Genomic DNA, 21,694 nt, shown 5'->3' on the forward strand with positions numbered 1-21,694 from the left:
GTTTCGTATTTCGTTTTTTCCACGATTTCGGTTTCGCTCCTCTTTTTTCGGTTTTTTACTCCTCTTTTTATTTTGGCCAACCGCGTCCTTGCCTCGCATTCGTTTTTGTCACTCGTTTTCTTTAATTTCCATTTAATGCAATTCACCCCCTTTCCATTACCCAACCCCCCCCCCCTTTTCACATGGCAGGCGGGCGCCCATTCATTGTGTAAATTATTGCCAAAAAAAATAAAAAGCCAAAAACAAGGAGCGAAAAAAAATCGCGCACCCGAAAGTATGCAACATAATTAAAAATCAATGGCATACAAACAGATAAAGGCCAGCGCCTCTTTTTGTGGGCGGCATGGGCGTGGGCGTGGCAAACAGCCTGATTTCCACATTAACAGAGGCCACCCTTTCCCCCCCTTCTGTCCCGGCTGGCTGCAATTTATTTTTGATCGTTTTTTAATTTATTTTTTATTCTCATAAAAAGCGCAACAAAAAAATTATGAAAAAAAGCGCGCGCGAACGTGCAGCACAGAGCAGAAATCAACGTGGCCGAAATGGGTGGCGGAAAAAAAAGAAAGCACAGCCGAAAAAAGAAAGCAAAATAACAAAAAAGCAGGCCAAACAACGCCGGTCAGCGGCAGCAGCAGGACGAGCCCACATGGACGAGGATGTGGATGTGGATGGGGATGTGGCTGGATATGTGGATGTCCTGGCTCCCTGTGCACAAATTTTTGGCGGTGTGGCGGCCAATGAACAGTAAAACTGTTGCTGCGGTGTTGCAACGTCAGCAGAAAGCGGCCCAAATGGTCAAAAATGGTACAAAAAAAGATGAACCTAAGTGTCGAAAATATAAAAAGGACATTTGTGGGAATGGGAAATCAGAGTTGGAGTTTCCCAGATAGAAGTGACTAGAACTGACACTAAAGCACTATAGAAATACCTTCAATTTGCAGAGAAAAAGTGCTGGAAATCCAAGAGAATATGGAGGAGTGATTTAAATATGGCCCATTCATATATATGATAGGTTATATTTTGGGTACACCCTTCTTTGCTCTTATATGAAAATTCCCGTTGAGCTCCTGTTGTCCTTCCCACCTGTTTCCTGCCCTGAGTTCGGGTGTAAGGCGACTTTTCTCGGGAAATCAGCTTAAACACCTCCAACCATGTGTTGCATGTTCGGTTCGAAAGGATGCTGCCTTTATCTTTCGTCCTTCATCTGTACATCTCATTCACTTGCATTTATTTCAGGTCCTTTTTTTTTGGGGCGGGGGGCTAGTGTTGTGAGTGAGCGAGTATCCTTTCACCTCCCGATTGTTTTATTCTGCATTTATTGTGGTTGTTTTTCTTGGCTTGTAAAAATCACGTGAAAATTTTAAAATTGCAAAATAATGCCGGTCAAACTCATTATTCATATATATAAATTCGTGCCGGCCATCGATGAATTTTTTTTAGCACTATCACGTGCTTTTTTTTCGGTTAATCGAATTCGGAAATCGAATCCAACAGCTGCCGAACCCAATACAATGATAAAATTGGAAAGTTAAAATGTTACCCAAATATAAAACACATTGGAAGTAAAGGTGATTTAAATTTGTAAGTAATTCAAAAATTTAAAATAAATTCACTTTGGTTTTTAATATTTTTATTGAATAGGATATACTAAAAAAACTGGTCATAAATTGTTTTAAGTTTTGATCAAACCCTTGAAAATTTAAATATTTTAAGGAGATCAGACTCTTTGATAACTTGTCTTGGATATTTTATCCCTAACTCATTTGAAATTGCAGTCTGCTGCACGTGGCTGTAACCTTATAAGGCAAATTGCAGTAGTGAAATTGTTATGGGGTAGTTAGCCCCCATCAGATACTCCCCCACTACGTTTAAATCAGGAAAATTACGACCAAGAATCACCGGGCTTTGTTTGTTTGCCATCAATGGAAGTTTTTAATTTGCAGCACAACCCTTGCCAACGACTTCGCCTTTGCTTCAGTTGTTAACTTCTATTGAGCTCCGTTTTGGGCGGCAAACTGCAGTTTCGGCCTGCATAATATGCACTTTGCACCGTTTTTGGGTCTGCAATCCAAGGGGTTGTTAGCCGACCTGCAACTTGTCTATTATCCTGCCCCTTTTGGGACGCACAGGCAACGCAATTACCCAAACAAAACTCCATCATGCAGCCGATTTCTTCTGCCGACATGTGTGCAATTTCATGCAACTTTGTTTTCGGGCTGCGTTATTTTGGCAAAACTTTTGTGTAAATTGCATTCCGAAATTGCCTTTAAGATTAAAGTAATGCGAAAGAGTTGGGAATTAGTTTGTAATCGGGAGGGGGAATGGGCGCCAGGTGGGCGAGTCATGACGCCACTTCTTGACCCCGAAAGTAAGTCATTTTCGACGAGGGGTGCGCCGGATGACTTAGGAGTTACGAGCTGTGTATACACACAGATACTCTTGAGCTGGTGACACTTGTATACAAATTGACACTAAAGCCGGTGCTCACCACCCACTTCCGCCCACCCCCTTTTAAGCACCGGTCCCAAAGGCTTCGAAGACGGCGACGACAACTTTGGCCGCACCTTTGCTTACCCACATGTGGCCAGTCGGGTAAACAGTGCTCCCTCTGTGTGCCCCAGTGTGTCCATGCAAAGTAAATATTTTCAGTCGAAAGGATTTCATTATCCTTATCACATGACAAGCGGAATTTTTTCGCACCACACAAAAGCGCAATAGCGGCAAAAGATGTTACGGCCACGTTGGCGACCCGAAGGCGATGGATAAACGCTTGCATTCATGTATGTGTGTCGGTTGGAACGCCAGGACGTCGCCTTGCTGTCGTGTAATGTCCTTTAAGTCCTGCCCGGTTCAACTTTAATTATACATCGCCGCCTTCAGTGCGGGGTATTCAATGGGTGTGCTCAAATTATGCTGAGTAGCATGGCTTGCAGTATTCTTACGTGTTTCGGGGCTCGGTTAATTCACCTTTCAAATTATAAATGTCTAAAAGTTACTTAAGCTTGTTGAAAAGAAAGGTTTGTATTCCGTTTCGATTGGTTAAATTTAAGTCCAAAATCATACGGGGTGCCAAAGAAATATCTTATAATAGATTGCCAGCAGATTATATGGGTACTTTTGTCTGGAACTTGGTTAATAGATATTTTTGTAAATGATATTTCAAACATCCATATAATATTAGAAACAGGAACAGTCAAATTAGTCATGTAGCTATTGATGTCGTTTAAATATAGTAAATTTCTAGTTGCGGTGGTAAAAAGTTCTTTGTGCACTTTGAATTTGCATTTGAACAAGTTTTGTTTGCCTATAAAATCTATACACCCCAAAATTCCAATACATTTTCGAAGTATAGATTAAATTTCGATTTAAGTTATAAAAGTGATGTACCTACTCCCAAAGAAAATGTGTACAAATAAAGTAAATTTACTAATGAAAGCAATTTTTTTAGTTATTAAAAATGGGCATTAATTAAGAATTTTTGTAATGAAGGGCAAATATTTAATTGGGACATACTCCCAATAAATTGTACAAGTTGTGCAGATGTTTTTAAGATTTAATATTGAAATATTTTTTCTTTTACAGGATATGGGGTCTTCTGGGCCTGGCCATGTTCCCACTGCTATTTATGTTGCTGCTGTTGTTGCCTCGGTGGTTTCATTGTCTCTTGAGATATTCCCTTATGCGTGTGTATTTGTGCGCCTGTGTGCTCGTGTGAGTGGCACTCCTGTGTGCTTATCCTTAACGGCGGTTGAGCAACTTAACTATTTGCATGTTTGTCCTTCGCTGTCGTCGCTGTGGTCTGTGCCTAGTTTAGAGCCCTCGAAAATGACGTCGTCGGGCTTGTCCTTGCCAGGACATTCTTGTTAATTACGCCGGTACAAAGGAGCCTCGCGAACTTAACTGAAATTAAGTTTTGCTCCACTAATGTCTTTATTTAGCTGTTCTTGCCAAGAATGGGAAAAAAAGCAACAGAGTTGCCTGAAACCAGTTAAGTAGAGCAGAGTCAATGCCAATTATTTGTCAATCAGCGAGTGGAAGTGGGTGGTGGGTGGTGCAACGGAAACGAAGTTCGCTTGCAAATTGCGGCTAAAAGCAACTGCCTGTGCCACATAGACAACAACAACAACAACGAAACGACAACAACAATGGCATGGGACAACAAATTGATATATATGGACAAGTCCGCGGATTGACAAAGCAGCTGCAGCGTAAAAACCCAGCCATGTTGCCTGTCCGTTAAAACGCCCTGCCCCCCATTTTTCCCCACCCCCTTTCCTGCGAAATGTAGCATTTGAGGCTGATGCTTTTGCTGCTGCTGTCGCGAAAAGTGCATTTTGTTGAACGTTGAACGGGGCGTATGAGCAACGCATCGGGGGAAAAATAGAGGGGGTTTTAAAAAGGAGGGGGCGTAGAAGGGTTGCAAATGAGGAAAAAGGGGGTCGGTCGTAAAGGAAACAGAGTCGCTTCGGCGACTGTCGCAGTTGCATTGAATTTTTGCCATTGCAACGATGGCTGACAGACGCCAGCCGTCAGGCAGTATGGCCAAAAACCCCCTCCAACACCCTCCCTAAACTGGTATAAGCCCCCCCCCCCCCCCACGCACACACACACACATACGCCGCCCTTTTAGTAGGCGGGGCATTTTTGTATTTTTTGCCTTTTGTTTTTCAAACGCAAGCGCGCATTTTTAATGCAACAACAGCAACAGCCAGGCACAAATTGCAGGCCAGAGTGAGAGGGCAAGAGGAAGCTAGAGCAGGACAGCAATAGAAAAAGCGAGTGAATCAGTTTTATCCTGGCTTAGTATTTTGTTTTTGCCCCCCCCCCCTGAACCCCACAACCCCCAATGATGCACATTTCTGCCAGTGGAATCGCTGTTAAAAATATTACACATCGAAAGTTCAAAGTTCGGTTGTAGGGCATCCGTTTGCATGTCCTTTGAGCTGGCCCTCGGATCCGCTTGATTAATTAAAAGCAAAATATGTTTATGGCCAGCAACAGTTCCTTGGGGGATAACCGGATGCTGGCCGGGTTAAAAAAGTGTGTGTGTGTGTGTGTGTGGCATGAATTATGTAGATGCTTCTGCTGGTCACCCGATTCCCAGATTCCCAGATTCACACACTCCACACACTCCGCGGACATGAGGCAACTGTACCGCTTGACACTTGGCAGGACCTTCGTCGCACAAAGGACTAAATGGCAGCCCCTTCTGCTGGCTGCTCCTTCCTTCCTTTCACCGACATCGCTGATTGCATTTGCTGCAACATTTTTCGTTTGGTTTTGTTTGCCTTGCTAGCCGTGGGGAAGGGATCAGGAAGGGGTTCCGCTGCAACTGCTGCACCGCCACTGCTGCAATGTCCTGGCATTCGAATGGACTTTTGTTGTCGTCGTCCAAAATGCAGCTGTCGCGATGCATGACCTCCCTGTTTTCCCCGCCTTCCCGCCGCTTGTTTAGTTTTTCGCGCAATTTTCCGCGCTGCTTTTGTCATTTTTCGGGGGTCTTTTTTTATCCATCCCGCTGTTCTGGTGCTTTTCTGCCTGCCAGGCAATATTTTCGTTATATAAAGCCCTGGACATGGGACCCATGCTTTTAGGCAACGGCCAGCGCATGCAAATGCAACTGCAACTGCAGCAGCGCTTTGGGGAATATGCAAATCAGCCATCAGCAGCGCAACTGCAGCTGCAGCAACAAAAGGCTCAAACTAGAAAGGCTTTATGTGTGGCCAGCCCAGTGGGTGAGTGTGGCCCCCAAAAACCCCCCTACAAACCCCCTTCTAACCCCACTTTTCGACGAAAGGCTAGCGCATAATTGATGCTTTTCGGGCCGCGACCAGCTTTGCACGGCCATTAATTTGCTATCGAATTGCTCTCAACTAATTGAACAGCAGCATAATGCGAGTTTAATGAAGATCGCCGTTGGCTTAGAAGAGTGGAGGGGGTGGCTGATTAGAAACCAGATAATAACCGATTTCATACAATTGTTTTGTTATTAAGCTCATCCAAGCCAAACCAATAAACCATTTTGGGCTTATCATTATTGTTAAACAGTGATTTTCTGAAAAACTTTTGAACGTACTTTATTTGAACTAGAATAAAAGAGGTCCTATTGATTTTCTTGGATGAATCCCAATGAAGATTAACGAAAATAGTTCGAATTTATTTATATAAACTTGCAGAGGTCATTATATATTTTATAATATTTCATTATTGAACTTGCATGCTTTTCTCATTTTCATAAAATTAAGATTATTTTGATCATAACTTGACGTCAGAATTGCGAAAATAATTTCATTTAACATTCGGCTACCATTGATACCTACACATTTTTTCATAAAATATTAATTCGTTGGAACCTTAGTACAAAATTGTACAATCAAGAATCTTTATAAATCATAACCATGTATTGTATCTTGAAGTACGAACCTAGAGTGCACCTTTGATTTTAAAGAAGACAAACAAAATAGAACAATCAGTAGTTAAGGGTTTTGGTATTTTTCACCTTGCAAACATATATTATTTTTTGAGTTGTCCCCTGAAGAAAGGCACATAATTTGATACGGCTTTCATATGCAGATCAGTATTTCAATGGGCTGAAATTGCAATGCCCTAGGACTTGCATTCTCTGTTCCATTCGATTTTTAATGCGATTTCCGAGTATAGTCATCGCACGGATGAGCCGCTGCCTGTTGCGGACCGCGAGCTCATTAATTAATGATGACCGGTCGGCACAGGACAGGCCAGGAAGGGACGATATAGGACTGTCGGGAGGAGGGGAAGCTGTAACCAGACCGCAGCAGGTGGCACAGCACCCACTCCCTGCACGACCTTTGCATTTGTGCATAACAACTTATGAATCCATAAGCTATCTGGCAATCTCTTTATGAGCAGCATACCGAATTCCTCTCCGCTATCGGGACAAGCCAAACCGAACCGTACCAAACCAAACCAAACCAAACCAAAACCATACCAAGCCCGAAGCAAAAGCAGAACGGGCACAGCGGCAAAGTCAATAGCCAATGCCATCGATAAAGCCATAAACTTCATGTACTGGGTGGGGATTGTGGGTGCTGTGCCTATCCGGCCTAAACTGCGCCACCATTTCCGGGAATACGCGGCGTATGAGTAACGAGCGCGATGCGTAGGATTAAATGCTGGCTCTGCCTAGTTCCGATCTGTCCCTCCCCGTCTATATATCCCTATATATATATATATATATATATATGTATACCCCCCCACATATATCTTTGAGCACATACATAGAGAATTGCAGTGGCTGTCGCTGCAATCGCCCACCAATTTTTCTCCGCTTTTTTGATGCGCTTTTCCCCCGCGACCACCCGCCCCTTCGTTTTTGCACCCGGAATGTGCATGAGTTAGTGGGAATTTATGCTGGCTCTATTGTTGTTGCTCTTTGGCGGGGTTTGAGTGCCGATGACGCTCTATATTTTTTCCAGCTGCAATTTTCTTTGCTGGATATTTTAATGCCAACTCCGAGGATACACCGATACCAGTGCCAATAACCAACATCCATAAATGGCGGCGAAATAAAATATATATAAAAAAAGTGTTGCATACGCGCAGGGGCAACATAGAAAACTTTTACGTTTCGCTTAGGTTTTTGTTTTATTTGTAGCTTTCAGTTTTCCCTCTTATTTTTTGCGATTTTTATTTTGTAGCTTTGCCATTGCAAATGAAAACGAAAAAATTGCATTTTCCCCGCAAAATGTATGGATGTGTGTGAGAAGCACGAAATCAAAACAAAACATGGCCACATGGCGGATCCTGTGGTGGGTGGGGGGGGGTGGTGTCCTGTGGGTGGTAGGTGGTTAAGGGGGGTAAGGGGTTGGCACACCAACAATGCACAGCCAGGAGCAACAGCTCCCACAGCTGCCACACACTCCCACCCAGCAGATGTAGATGTATCTGTATCTGTATCTGCGGAATGGTATGGTCAATCTGGCAGGGGGGAGGGGTTTTCAGTGGAGGCTGGGTTTTAGGTACACTTAGGCTCGATAGCTGCAGTTTTGCGCCACCCACCCAAAAGAGCCACCCATTACCAGTCCGAAAACCACCTCATCAGCCGCTTGGGGGCTTGGGTGTTGCATACTTTTTGGCGTTGTTTGATTTTTAGGCGCAGCAAAATGCGTTTTGCTCTTGATTGGAAGTGTGGAGAGTGTGGGGCGGTGTGTGTGTGTGTGTGAGTGAGTGTGTGGTATGTGCATTGTCCATGTCCTTCTCTCGCTGTGTGTGTGTTGGTAAGGACGCCACTGCTGCTGCTGTCGTCGCGCTTTGTTTTGATTTTTCGCGACTGAGCGCGCGTTGCTGTCTGTTTCTCTCTGTGTTTTTGGATTTGTCCAGCATTGCATATGTGCGCCCACTGTTCTAGTGTGTGTGTGTGTGTGTGTGAGTGTGTGTGTTGGTGTTGCATGTGTATGTACATTAGCAGGAGCAGCGCTGACGTCGCAGTCGCAGCAATTTTTTGCGCCAAAGCCAAACCAAAAAGGACGAGGACAATTCGGTTGGCGCTGCTGCCGCTGCCTGCGACGTAGCCGCGGAATTTTTTTTGCGCGTTTCGCGCCCGGCCAGCGGCCACTTTCATCCGTATATCCACGTAGCCCCGCATCCCCGCATCCTTGCATCCTGGGCATCCACACATCCGACATCATCCTACTCCAGCCGGGGCGTCCCTCATAATCAACGCGCTGCAGCGACGACGCCATCGACAGCGACTCTGGCCGCTGCTGTGACTCTGGGGCCCGTCATCGTTAGCAATTTTTGCCAGGACATTGCAACAGAAAACTGCTAAACGCGAAACAAGTTGCGGCGCTTTTTTCTGCTCCTCGGGTTCTCGTCTCCCTGTCCTGGCCTGTCCTGAATCGAACTAAACTGAATTGGACTGAACTGAACTGAACTGAGCCGTGCTGCCAGGATCAGGCAGCTGGCAGCAGGCAGCGGGCAAGGCACATCAGTAGGCAGTGCAAGGCAGGCAGGCAGGCAGTCGGCAGGCAGGTCGCCACTTCTCGCAGACTTCTTCGCATCTGCATAAATCAAAAAACCCAGAGGCAGTACACAGAAGCAAAGGCAGCTTGCAGTTTTTGCCACCCCAAGAAAAAAAAAACAAACTCCAAACGAAAAGCAAAGAAATCGAAGAGACAGAGACATAGAAACAGAGAGCGAAGATTGGGGCAAAAAAGAGTGCCAAGTGAAATGTGAAAGTGAAAGTGTGTGCAAAATGACTTGAAGTGCAAGACCAGACACCTACACCTAGCAATCTACCACCCATCCCATCCCAACCACCCAGCCCGGCCCCCACTACGTATACGCAATGCTGCGGCCCAGGCACTCATACGCCCCGTTGGCCCGCCAGCCATTCGAACTAAGACTCGGGCTGGGGCTCGAGCACACCTCGCTGGCCAACATGCCGTCTTGAGTGCACCGCCAACCGCCAGAAAACAAAAAACAATCGCATAGGGCTTGCGCCAAAAGACAATGTAAACGCCGGCATTAGAATGTAGCGCAGTTTTTTCCTCATTTCCCAAAACTAAACTAACAAAACCAGCCAGCCAACAACAAATAACAAAATAGACAAAGTTACATTTTTACCAATATCGATAATATTAATCACTTGATAATCAGCGCCAGTCAAACGCAGCATTTCGTTCGTAAACAACAACAACAAGCAAGCAACTAACAACAACAACTAGCAGCAACAACAAGCCAAAAGTCAAAAGTCAAAAGCCAAGAAGTAACCAAATAAGCAGGCAATACCAGTCAATAAAGTCAGCAGAAAAGCAGAAAAACCCAGAAGAAGGAAGTAATAAAGATTGAGTAACTCCAGTTTCAGTTCCGCACCGATTCCGATTTGAGCCAAAATTAAAGCGTCTGAATTTGATTTCGATATCGTCTGGCCCGTTCCGTCTTCAAGTCTCGGCCACAGGTTCGTCATCGTCCCGACACACTCTCAGTTTCTACAAATTCAGACGTAGATCCTTAGTTAGTTCACCTTTTGTATTGTGCATTTCGGCCACAACAACTATTTGGAAAAGATCCAAGGGAAGTCAAAAACGCAGAAGAAGAAGCAGAAGAGCAGAAGTCAACACTCGAAATCGAAAACTACGAAATTACCTGAAAATTTTTAAAACAACCAAAAAGTCTATGAATGCAACAAAAATTACATGCTAAATTTTACAAGTGCAAAATTTTCTTATAATAATTTATCAAAAAAGAATAAATAAATTAAAAAAAAAATTATATAAAAGAAGATACAAAAAAAAACGGAACTATAGTGAAGAAATTAATCAAAGTTTAGAGAGAACATTAAACGCAAACGGAATATCAAAAATTGTTGTGATGTGATATTTTTTCGATGTACTTTTATTTGAGGGTAAGTAAGGCTTCACAAAAGCCGTAGATTTAAATTATTAAATATATTACTATATCTGTTTCTGACACATTATCTCACTAAGACTGAAATCTTTAACTTATCATTTACCTATTGCCTTTAAGCGATCTTTATAAAGCGATCCTATAATGTGATAATAACAAATAATAATCTTTAGTTGCCAGGAAATATAAATGAAATGCTTTTATAATATCTTACGTTACAAAGCTTTTATAGTATGTCTTGAGATCGCAGATCAATATCTAAAATGGATCTAAGATCTATGCACTATAAAAAATCCGTTTTTGAGATGGTGATATTATAGTTGAGCATGTAAAAGAGACCTACGATGGGTTCCGATGCTATTTGTTTTTAACGGTCTAATTGACGATAACTAATACACAACTTGAAGCCGAATAACTATTCGAACCTCCAAAAATTATATAAAATATTCTACCATAGATACATTTAAGTTTATATGGGATCATTTTAATTGGGAACTTCCTTTGTAAGAAAAGAATTAAAAGAATGAACAAAAGTTATATGTATAATCCTATCGCTCTAGAGAACTAGGGGTTATTGGCCTTGAATCGGTTAGAAGTAATTGGTAAATAATATCGACGAAAGTTCCTCCTTATAATTCTAAAATAATTGTTAAAAATAATACAGTTCTTAATAATCATATCATCTTCTTGAAATGTCTTGAAAATGCTTTTCTAAAAATAATCTTTTAAATTTGTTGGAATATTATTTTATAAACCTTAATTTAAAACCTCCACAATTTCAAGACCCCAACTATTTCAACCTTTTCAAGTTTAACAAAACCAATAATGGAAAAATATCTTTTGGTGCGTGTCAAATGGTTTCCCTATAATAACACCACAAAAGACATGAATATTGAATCCATTCAGAGTCTTTGTTATTTATTTAAAGCAATTACTTCTTTAGAAAAAATTGCTTCCTTGGGTTCCTTAGTTCAGTGGGTCTGAAGATCGCAGAAGGCTGGCCTTCTACCCGCTTGAGCTCGGCTCCTTTTTCGAAGGACTTCGTGTCCTGTCGTCGGTAGATGGAGCTCAGCTGCAGCAGCAGCATGCAACAGCAACAGCATCGTGTTGCTGGTGTGCGTGTGCCCCTCTCCCCAGCAGCAGCAGCAGCAGCAGGTTTAGTTGTAGTTGTAGACTTTTTGCTTTTCTACATCCTCACACACACACACACATGCGAGTGCAGGAGGCGAAGTTTTGGAGCCTTGCACATAATGTAAACAAGGACATGCGCAGTGCATCCCTTCCCCAACAGGAGAAGTGCAATGCAGGCAATGCAATTGCCAACTAGAAGATAGCAGCAGCAGCGGCTGAAGGGGCAGTGGGTGGTGGGGTGGCTGGGTGGCTGGGTGGCATTTTGGGGTGGCTTGGGGGCAGCTTCATTTACCAGCGGCTGCACTAGTAAATAGCAGTTGGCAGAGCAGCCGGCGTGGGCAGCGCAGTCGGCGCCAACTTGCCACAGTTTAGATGGGAAAAAAGGAAAACTCCAGAGAGAAAGACAGAGTGAAAGAGAGGGGGAAAGAAAGTGAGAGAGAGAGAGAGAGAGAGAGCGCGAAGGCTGCGCAACGAGAGCTGCGAGTGCAGCCGAAAGGATGCAACGCTGCAAGGCAATTGCACTCCAGGACTCTAACACACACACACACACACACACATATGCAGACAAGCAGCTAGACTGAGGCGGTTGCTTCTTTTTTGGTTGTGTTGTCTCTTTTCGGCTTATTTTTAGAAGTCCTTTCCCCCTGGCCACCCTTTCTTCACCACCCTACCCCCTCTTGGCTGCAGTTTATTTACTTGACCAGGCCTGGGAAATTTACATGGCAGCCGAGGCTGGCGGTGGGGGGAGGGGGGGGATTTGCTGCATCCACAGTAGCAGCTGTTCCTGGAGCCCCAGCACGTGCAGCAAGCAACTGCCCTTCAGCCACCCAGCCACCACCCACCTGGCTGCGTGATTTGTGCGTTGCCAGCAGGATGACGATAACGATGACGATGATGATGATGATGATGATGATGATGGTGATGGCCGGGGCAGTCGTAATGATCTGGGGTCCAAAAAAGGAGGCTGCATAGAGGGGGTGGTGCAGCTGCATTTCTTTGCCAGCATCGCCGTGCGTGGTTGGTCGGCTCGAAAAAGGGTCGAAAGGGCTAGGGATGGGTTTCTGCTTTCAAGTGTGGGCGCGTAGACATTGCGTAGAGTTGGAGCCAAGTTTTTTCTATTTCTTGATGGGCAGCCTGGATGCTGACCCAACCCCCCAAACACCCACCACCCCATTTGGGCCGCGCTTCATTCGCACATCGAGTGGTCAAAGTACATAGAGTTACCCCGGCTTATATATGTGTGTGTGTGCGCTTTTTGCGCGCGCGAACTTTTGCCAAAGGAAAAAAACTTAAACAGAGATGCTTTTACATACGGAGGCGGGGGGTGTCGCTGCATTTTGCGCGTCTGTAGCTTTTTTTGGCGGCTGTCGATGGGGGGGGTGGCTGGAGGATATGGTATGGTGCCCAGGGTGGAGGCCATGTACGCGTCGTCGTTTGCCAAAGTCCGTGTCCGTGTCCGTGTCGCGATGACGGAACGCCGAACGAACTGAACGCAAACGCAACGCAACGCAACGCATCTATCGGCATCGGAAGGCATCGGCCGGGCACTGGGCACCGCAGTTGGCATACGGCTTTTGGACGTCTTTTGAGTAGAACATTGCTTTTTTATATTCTCGGCTCGACGCACCGCACCGAGCAAAAGAAGTAACGCCAACGCCAGCGATACGCCGCCACGTAACGATAGCTGAAGCTCCAGCGAGGAGCCGCAGAGTTGGTCCAAGTCGTCGACGGTTCGGTTCAGTTTCGGACTTGCTTATTTTCTAAAAAATCAAAAGCAAACCATCCCAGCACACACACACGCGGTGCGGTGGAGTGGAGTGAGGCCGCATTATTATATATAAAATATATATATTCCATATATATATATATATATATATACGGTATAGAATATAGATATATATATATATGCACATATAAATGGGTGCAAAGTGCGCGCGCGTTTGCCGCCCCCAAAGTCAAACGCCCACGCCCCCCGTACCGCTGAGGGGCTGAGGCTTCAGTTGCAGTTCGAGTGCCGTCAAATACTATTTATATACAATAAATGAAATAAAATATATACAAATATCTATATATATATATATATCTAAATATATGCATCCGGCCGCGAGTGTCCTTTCGTGTGCGTTCGTGTGTGTGTGCCTGCGTGTGTGTGCGTCAGCGGGTGTGTGTTACAATAACAGCTTCGATTGAAAGCAAACAACGAAATTCTAATGCAATCAACTGATTTTTTTGACACATCCAATTGATTTTTAAACAATCCGCCGCTGTCCCCGTGAAGACCAAAATTTAAAACGCTCGATTGAATCAAAACGAATTGCTGACATCTTGAACCCAAAGATCCCATCCTCGATCCAAAGAAACAGTCCAGTCAACGGCGTCCACTCGTCTGCGTCGTCGTCTGCTGTCATCTGTCTTTTAAAATTAATTCCCCCAAAATGCTTAAGATGCTAGCCTCAAGAAATGGCAACCCTTAGATAAGCAAGATGCTATTATACTATTAAAAGCTACTATTAAACGGGAAACCCGACAAAGTCCAGTGACTGACCTCTCATGTTTGCACACACTCTGATCCTGGTGCAATCCGACAGATACTGCGAGGCACTGCAACCGATCGAAAAGCCGCCAGAGCCTCATCGCGATCCTCTGGAGCGGCTGGCTCAGCTCATCCAGCTGGACCGCTCGCACCGCTCCGCGTTCCCGGCGACGGCGACGCAGACAACGATGCCAGAGTGGCCGGCGAACTGCCTCACAGGACTCACCAGGATCCTTGGGATCAACCAGGCCGTTGCCGTGGACACGAGAGAGAAACTGAACACCGCCATGGATAAATAACATCAGTAAATTGTCCTGTACGTGATCGAATATCGAAAATCGCATATGCCCCATGTTAAAACCCCACAAATGCACTTGTCCATCATCAATCGAAGTCTTTCAAAAATTATATTTAATAAATTATTAAACTAGAAGCTGGGACAGTTAGAAAATTTGGGATTCATTCATTAACATATCTTTCTAATATCGTATAAAATATATTAAACCATGTAAAGACTTCTCACAAAAATATTAGAAGGTACAAAGGCGACCATGTAAAAAAATAGAATCTTTATTAGTATCAGTAATTATTTTTTTAGAGAACAAATACTTTTTTTATTTTTTCCTTCGGAATACAAGTTTATCTTTCAACAAAAATTATCTTAGCATTTACAAAAATATTTCTTTAAATTATTTGAAATAATATTTTCCTTTTTAGTTTTCTTCAGATGTATTTATTCAATTTTTCAAAGTTTTTAATGAGGAAAATATTTTTTAATAATTTTTGTTTCCTTTTTCTTTTCCCTTTAACGTAGTTCCTTATTTTCCAGTCTTTGCTATGATTTACACTGAGGTGTAGGCCCTATTTTTCGGTCAATTATTTTCCATTGTTCTTACTTAAACTACTTGTTAGCTTCATTTGAGTACCTCTCAAACGTTGGCACGTGTGAGCTGGTTACGAAAAGACAAATCTGTTGGAAAATGGGGCGAAACTCTAGGAAGTCGCTGTACTAAGAGACACAAGACCAAAGTCCTTTCCCCAACGCAAGTACCGACGGCAACTCTGAGTGGTTTCTTGTCAGCAATCTCAAAGTAGGGTTCAGATTTTGGAGTATCTTGTGGAATGCAATTCGAACATGGGGGAAATCTTGAGTAGAGGAGAATGTCCTGAGAAAGTCTTTGTCCACCCCTTTGGGGGATGCTCTTTCTGCTGCTGAACACCACCACACTAACACTGCCTAACCGGAAGCACACTCACACACTCACACACACTTGCCCATTCTCCATTTTGTTTCAGCTGCCCCAACTGGCAGCGACGTCGACGTCGGCAGCGCTGCCTGCCCCTCCATATACACGGGCATTTGAAATGCGCACTAGCTCTAGCTCAAAGAGCTTATGTGTCTGTGTGAGCTCCCCTCCAATTTAGCACTGTGTGTGAGTGTGTGTGTGTGTGTGGGTGGGTGGGAGAGTATCCTGTTTCGGGTGGGTGGTTCGGGGTGTCCTGGCAGCGCTGCCGCTGATTTTATTTGCAAAGCCCCACTGTGTGCTTTTGCTGTTGCCTTTGGCTTTTCAATACCTCCCTGGGAAATATAGCCTCCTCATCCCCCGGACATTCGCGTATTTTTTCGCGGCTGCGGCGGGCAAACATTTTTTGCTGCCAATACACACACATACCAGCGCACTCACACCCATGCACACGCACACACACACACAGTCACGTATTGGCTGGGGCAGAGAGTCGCGGCAACGACAACGACAACGCAACGACAACGACACCGTCAGCGGTCGTCCTCGGCCTATTCGCGGCGAAATAATTTTTCGCATTTTTAGTACAAAGCTTCACATCAACGTCGTCGTACAAACAAATTTTTATTTTCGGATTTTTCAATTACGTTTTCATTTATTTTTAAGTATTAAGTTTGCGTGCACTCAAAAACAAACAAAAAAAGCAACAAAATCAGCAACTAAAACTCGAACAAATTCATAAGGAAATTCGTACCCAGAAAACAGTTGATAGATCGTGTGTCCAAACATCGAAAATATAACAAAAAAAAAAGAAAAAAAAACCAAAAAAGAAACTCATTCAGAACAAAAAGAATCGAACCACATTTACCGGCTTCCAAAGAACGATTCTCAAGTGTTTTTTCGCCGTCTCTCCAAAAACGTCTCGATTAAACTCTCAACCGGCAGGAACTCTCGACGATTCTCAGTTTGTTATTTGTTTGAACTTGTTTGCCCTCCCACAACACAATATCATCATCAGTCCGTTTTAGTTCTTAACGAAAAAGTAACAAACTATATTTAACAAAAACTTTAAAAAAAAAATATAAAACATTACGAACAAAATCGCGAAGAAATTGAACAAAAAAGACACTAGATGAACAAAGACACAAGTTACAAAATTCAAATGTAAAATCAAAAGTACAAAGCAAAAAGATTGTTGGCAACATTTTTATAAGTATATATACGTATTATTATGATTTGTATATATTTTTTATACGAACTCGAAACTACAGAGTCCAAAACTCAATTTTGATACGCAGAATTGCTCATGTGATGCTCCGAATCCTCCGACGGGTAAGCAAATAGTGTGTTCTCTTGAGAAGAAGACGCTGGCGGAGACAGAGAAGGAGAAAAGAGGGGGAGAGAGATATAAAGAGAGAGACTGCTCCTTTCGAAAGTCTCCGAACTGAGCCGGCAATACGAAGAATGCCAGCCGCAGGCTTCGGGTCTTCGTGACTTCGTGCCTGATTTTCGGCTGCTTCGTGTCCTGCTGCTTTCTAATTGCGTCCTCTCTCTGCCGGCGTCTGAGTGTGCATGTGCGTGTCTGAGTGTGTGTGTGTGTGTGCGAGTGCATTACATTATCCTGAGGCAGCGGCTACACCTACACCTACGCAGCAGCTTCGGCATCCCGACTTCCGATTCCGAATCCGCTCCGATGGCCACTCGGCAAGGACCTCAACTTGCTGCGGCCGCTGCCTGCCTGCTTCTTCTCTTCTAGTCCTTCTTAAGCTACGCGCGCGTACGGTCGTCGTACCGCCCGCCCGCCCGCTCGCCCGCTCGTCCGCTCGTAGCTCCTTCCGCTCGTTCTCGTCCCGCTCGTGGCCGCTTCGTTCCGTTTCGGCAGTCGGCTCCTCCTTGGAGTTTCCTTCTTCGTGCAGGTATGCGTGCGGCCATGTGTGTGTGTGAGAGCAGGCGCACACTTACTTGCACTTACTGCGTGTAGGAAATTATCTGCTGCCTTTGCCGCTGCCGGCGTCGCCTAATACATATATAAATAATATATATTATTATATGGGATATACATATATTTAAAAGCGACGACGCTCGTGTATATAGAAAAGGCAGCTCGTTATCGCAGATGCCAGGATAAGGGATGCCAAGGGGGTGGTATAGGTAGTGGGCAGTAGAAGGGGTAGAAGGACTCCGCCTGCTTGCAAGAAAGTGTAGCACACTTATGTGGGCAGGCGTTGACTGAAGCAGCAGCAGCAAAAGCATCAGCATCAGCATCAGTAGCAGTAGCAGCAGCGGCAGCTGAGACGGAAACGGAAACGGAGACCGAATCCTCGACTTCGACTTCGACTGAGGCAGCGCCTTGGTCTTCTGGCACTTTACTTTCGCAGGCTAGAATACAAAATTCAGTACGTTTCCAGTCACGCGCGCTGGCAGAAGTTTTGCTTGCGTATGTCTTCTATCGACGACGCCGACGAACGCCGCCTCGACTTGTGTAAAAATTCAAATCACTCCAAAAATAAATTATTAAAATAAAATAATAATAAAATATTAAAACAAAATTTAACAAAAAAAAACAACTAAATTGTTTAGCGTGCTTAAGCTGTGTGTCTGAGTTGAAGAATCAATTCAAATCAGTTTCAAATCAATTAAAATAAAATAAAATAAATATTAAATTATAAATTAAAATAAAATAAATAAATAAATTTTATTATCAAATAAATTAGAAATAACCATTTAAAGCCTAGTTCAGCCAGCTCAATCGTCTCGCCCATCGAACCCAGTCACAGATCCTCCTCAATTAGTTCAAGTGTCGCTGACTTGTGGTACGTGCAACTTGCGGCGCCTCTTTATTCGCTGCCTTCTTTCGCGATTAGCCAACCAAAGGGCCACACACACACTCCAACAAAACGAAAAAAAAAAAATACTAATACTAAAAGACCATCGAACACAACCAACACACACACTCAAGCAATCGGGCGCCACTTGCTGCTGTTGCTGCGGCATTGGTGGCCACATTGCGCATACGACATGTTAGCCCGCAATTATCCTGCCTGCGCATTGGCAGGCGCCGCGTCTTGGCTTTGATGGGGTAAAAAACTTGGCAGGAAATTATCTAAAGCGCCCAAGGCAACAGCCAGAGCCTCAGATTCGCCGCAGCCCCGCTCAACTTTGTCAGCAACTTTTCACAGACACTGAGGCAGCATTTAGAAACTCAGACACTCACAGACACCGCCAGCAGACCGTACTTATACTTATATAGTTGAGATACAGCGGGTCGTGTCTAATTTTATATAAATACTCTCACACAGACACTGGCCCATTCGGAGCCGAATATAAAAGCATTGGGGCTTCGTTTCTTGGGAGACATTTGATCGTCTTGGCTTGCAGCGACAGCAGCGCAGCAGCAGCGGCCAGTTAGAAGGCTCATCCTTAGTCAGTTGGTCACCCAGCTAGGGAACAACAACAGCGCAACAGAACAGCCAGGCAATAGCAGCCAGTAATCAGTTACCCGTTAGCCCCATAAGTCCACACTTCGACGATGGTACGTGCCAGGTTGGGGGATGGAATGATGAGAGCATCTCAATCGAAAAATGTTCAATGCAATGCTAATGCTAATGAATGATATAAAATATACCCAAACTGTGACAAAGTGAGCCCAAATTACGACTGTGAAAAAACCACAAGAATTTATCAACTTAGAAAAGAAATGTTGTGAAACAAATCAGTGATACAAAAAATAACAATAAATAACCTAATAAAAAATAATTCGAATAAAAACCTCTTATACCTTTAAATATTTTTCTTATATTTTTTATATAAAATACATTTCCTTTTTATCTGTTTTATATATATTGAGAACTAAGTTTACTTATATTTTTCAACTAATTTTATAGACTTTTGTGTGAAATGTGTTTAATATAGAATTTAGAATTTGTAAAATTTCGGTGCCAATTTTTTCATACATTATAAGTATATAGTTTTTTATAGTTCATCATTATATATTTTTATATTTTGTATTTTACATTATTTTTGAAAATCTTCAAATTAAAATAATAACGAAAACATATTTTTTTTTAAGAAATCCCAAATCTAGCTTGAATAAAAATAAACGAATAACCCCCAAGACGAAAAGTCTGACAAAATAAATAACATAGCAAAAATGCTCGAAATTCTAAATTAAACTTGTAAAACCGAAAGCGCTGCGGCAACAAATCTTTGGAAAACCTTTCCGAAAGAAACCGTAAGAAATAACTAAACAAAAGTAACTAAGTAATACAACTAAATAACCGGAAATGATCTGAAACAGTTAAAAGTGTGGCATAATTTTCGGTGTGCCTCGCCATAAAGTGACAAGAAATGTAGCAAGCCGTGCGGCGGTTCCTTAAAAATATAAATAATTTTGTTTAGAAATATTGAAAAGAAAATGTGCCATTTGTGACCCCTAATGACCCCGGTCCCGACCCCCGTTGACCGCAGCGCTAGAGTGAATTGTGTTCGCCTCCCCAAGTCCCAAATGAAAAAGCCCCCCAAAAATAAATCTGTGCACAACAAAACGTCCAGAGAAATGAGCCGCCCTCATCCGAATTTCGATCCGCACCACCAGCGACCGGAGCGGTCCGCGGACTTTTCCCGCCCGCTCCTGCTCCTGGCAGCGGTACAGTCACCCTCCTCGGGAGCGACTGTCGCTGCCGCCGCTCCTGCCGCCAGCTGCCAACGCTGAACACTCGGCCCCAATGAAGCGGGGCGATCCTCTGAAGCGGCTCGATTCGCACTCGCCACTGGCATTGTAACTTAAATTAAGGGTAAAATATCGCAAATGGTATTGGTGCAAAAAAAAAAAAAAAACAAAACCAAGAAAACAAACCAAAAACTAGAACATTTCCCCCCAAATCAAACTGAACATTCGAGAAAATCATATTTTGATTAGAGTAATATTAAACTTAAGTATAGGCAATTAAGGAGCTCAGATATAAAATAGAAAAGCTGCAAGCTTTTTTGTTGTGAATTAAAAAACTGCACAAAATTAAACGTTGCATTAATTTATATTGATTTTATAATATTTACTTTGTCCATAAACTGATATTACAAATTATAAACACGCCAATCAAACACAAAAATTGCTAATCAAATAAAATTTTAAAATGAAATGCGTTAACATTTTTTCAACTGCTTTGAGAAACATGAAATATCAGCAGCAATAAAACTTATAATTTTTTCTGGGTTACTTTCTTTGTAAATACATATTATCACAAACCAGTTGAAAACTTTAAAGCTTTTTTAAGAATATAAAATTTCATACATATTTCCTAATTTCAGAACAGTTTCAATTTATTCTGTATTGATTTTATTTTGTATCCAACCCAGTAATAACATATAATCCACCTCTTCCCAAAATTGTAATTACTTAATTTTCGCTTGCAGCTTGTGACTTGCAAACCCATCCAATCACTTATAAATATTAACCCTATAAAACCGCCAAATAGCTCGCACTTAAGACAAAGCAGTTGAGTTAGACAAAGAAACTTTGAGAAATAGGGCTAGTGAACTTTTCCCCCATTGAATTCTCCACAACTATTTCAGCTTACCATCTGAACAAATTGACCAGATTACTAATCTTACATTTACGTTGCGCCCTGTGCAATCGTCTGCTTTTTACTTGCAGGTTACACCATATCGAGAAGTTATCCAATGAGAAAGCCGCTTAAATTTTGGTAAGTCCACTTCAGTATATACCCCTCTAACTTTAAGTCTGCGTCCAGTCTTGGACTAATGAAACGCCTTTGTGCTCGAGTGGACTTCATTTTTTAATTAGAAAGTCAACACACACACACACACAGAGACAGAGGGTATCCTTAATCGAAAAGTGCTGCCATATGGAGAGGCGCCTTTGTGAGATGCAGGACTCGGCAATCCTCGCTTGTTTGCCTTTGTTTATTTGTGTGCTACTTAAGATGAAATGGCAAAGAAAACTGACAGAGATGGTTGTGTTGGGGGGGGGCGAGGCATCTACACACATCTGCCCTGTGTCCGTTTCAATTTCTCCTACCAAGTCAGCCCTTCACGCAGACATTTTCTTTGACTTTCCACCCGCCAGACCTGCTGGGAGAAAATAAAAAAGGAAAACAAACAGAGGCGTCTGGGCTAGAAGAAGTGTAGGCAACAGTGCAGTGCAACAGCGGAAACGGAAATTGCTGAAGTTGCATGTGTGTGTTCTATGTATATGTGTACACTGCACATGTGTGTGTGTGTGTGTGTGTAATGAGGCGCCGTGTTATCCTTTTGCTGACAGCAGACGCCGCTAGTTGCTGCGTTGTTGGATTTACAAGCAGGCTGCAATTATTTTCAGCTTAAGCGACAAAATAGAAGGAAGCAAGTCTTAAGCATTTCCCATTTCCCAGCCTCGTTATTA

The 21,694-nt window shown here is 43.2% G+C and overlaps 1 protein-coding gene across 9 annotated transcripts in view; it reads left to right on the forward strand.

Moving 5' to 3' along the window:
- Positions 1-8,641: 8,641 nt before the first annotated feature.
- The window catches only part of LOC119550594 (homeobox protein prospero), a 57,460-nt gene continuing 44,407 nt past the window's right edge, over positions 8,642-21,694 (forward strand). The window contains exons 1-2 of one of the 9 annotated variants that reach the window (XM_037859403.1): positions 8,642-10,384; positions 20,948-20,996. The gene's annotated coding sequence lies outside the window, so the exon portion shown is untranslated. Of the gene's footprint in view, positions 10,385-13,795; positions 14,367-15,808; positions 16,627-17,191; positions 17,211-18,474; positions 18,827-19,394; positions 20,088-20,947; positions 20,997-21,694 lie in introns of those variants that run through there. The other 8 variants (XM_037859460.1, XM_037859454.1, XM_037859469.1 and 5 more) reach the window with 8 other exon arrangements.

Source organism: Drosophila subpulchrella, chromosome 3R (genome assembly GCF_014743375.2).
Source record: "Drosophila subpulchrella strain 33 F10 #4 breed RU33 chromosome 3R, RU_Dsub_v1.1 Primary Assembly, whole genome shotgun sequence".
Taxonomy (NCBI): domain Eukaryota; kingdom Metazoa; phylum Arthropoda; class Insecta; order Diptera; family Drosophilidae; genus Drosophila; species Drosophila subpulchrella.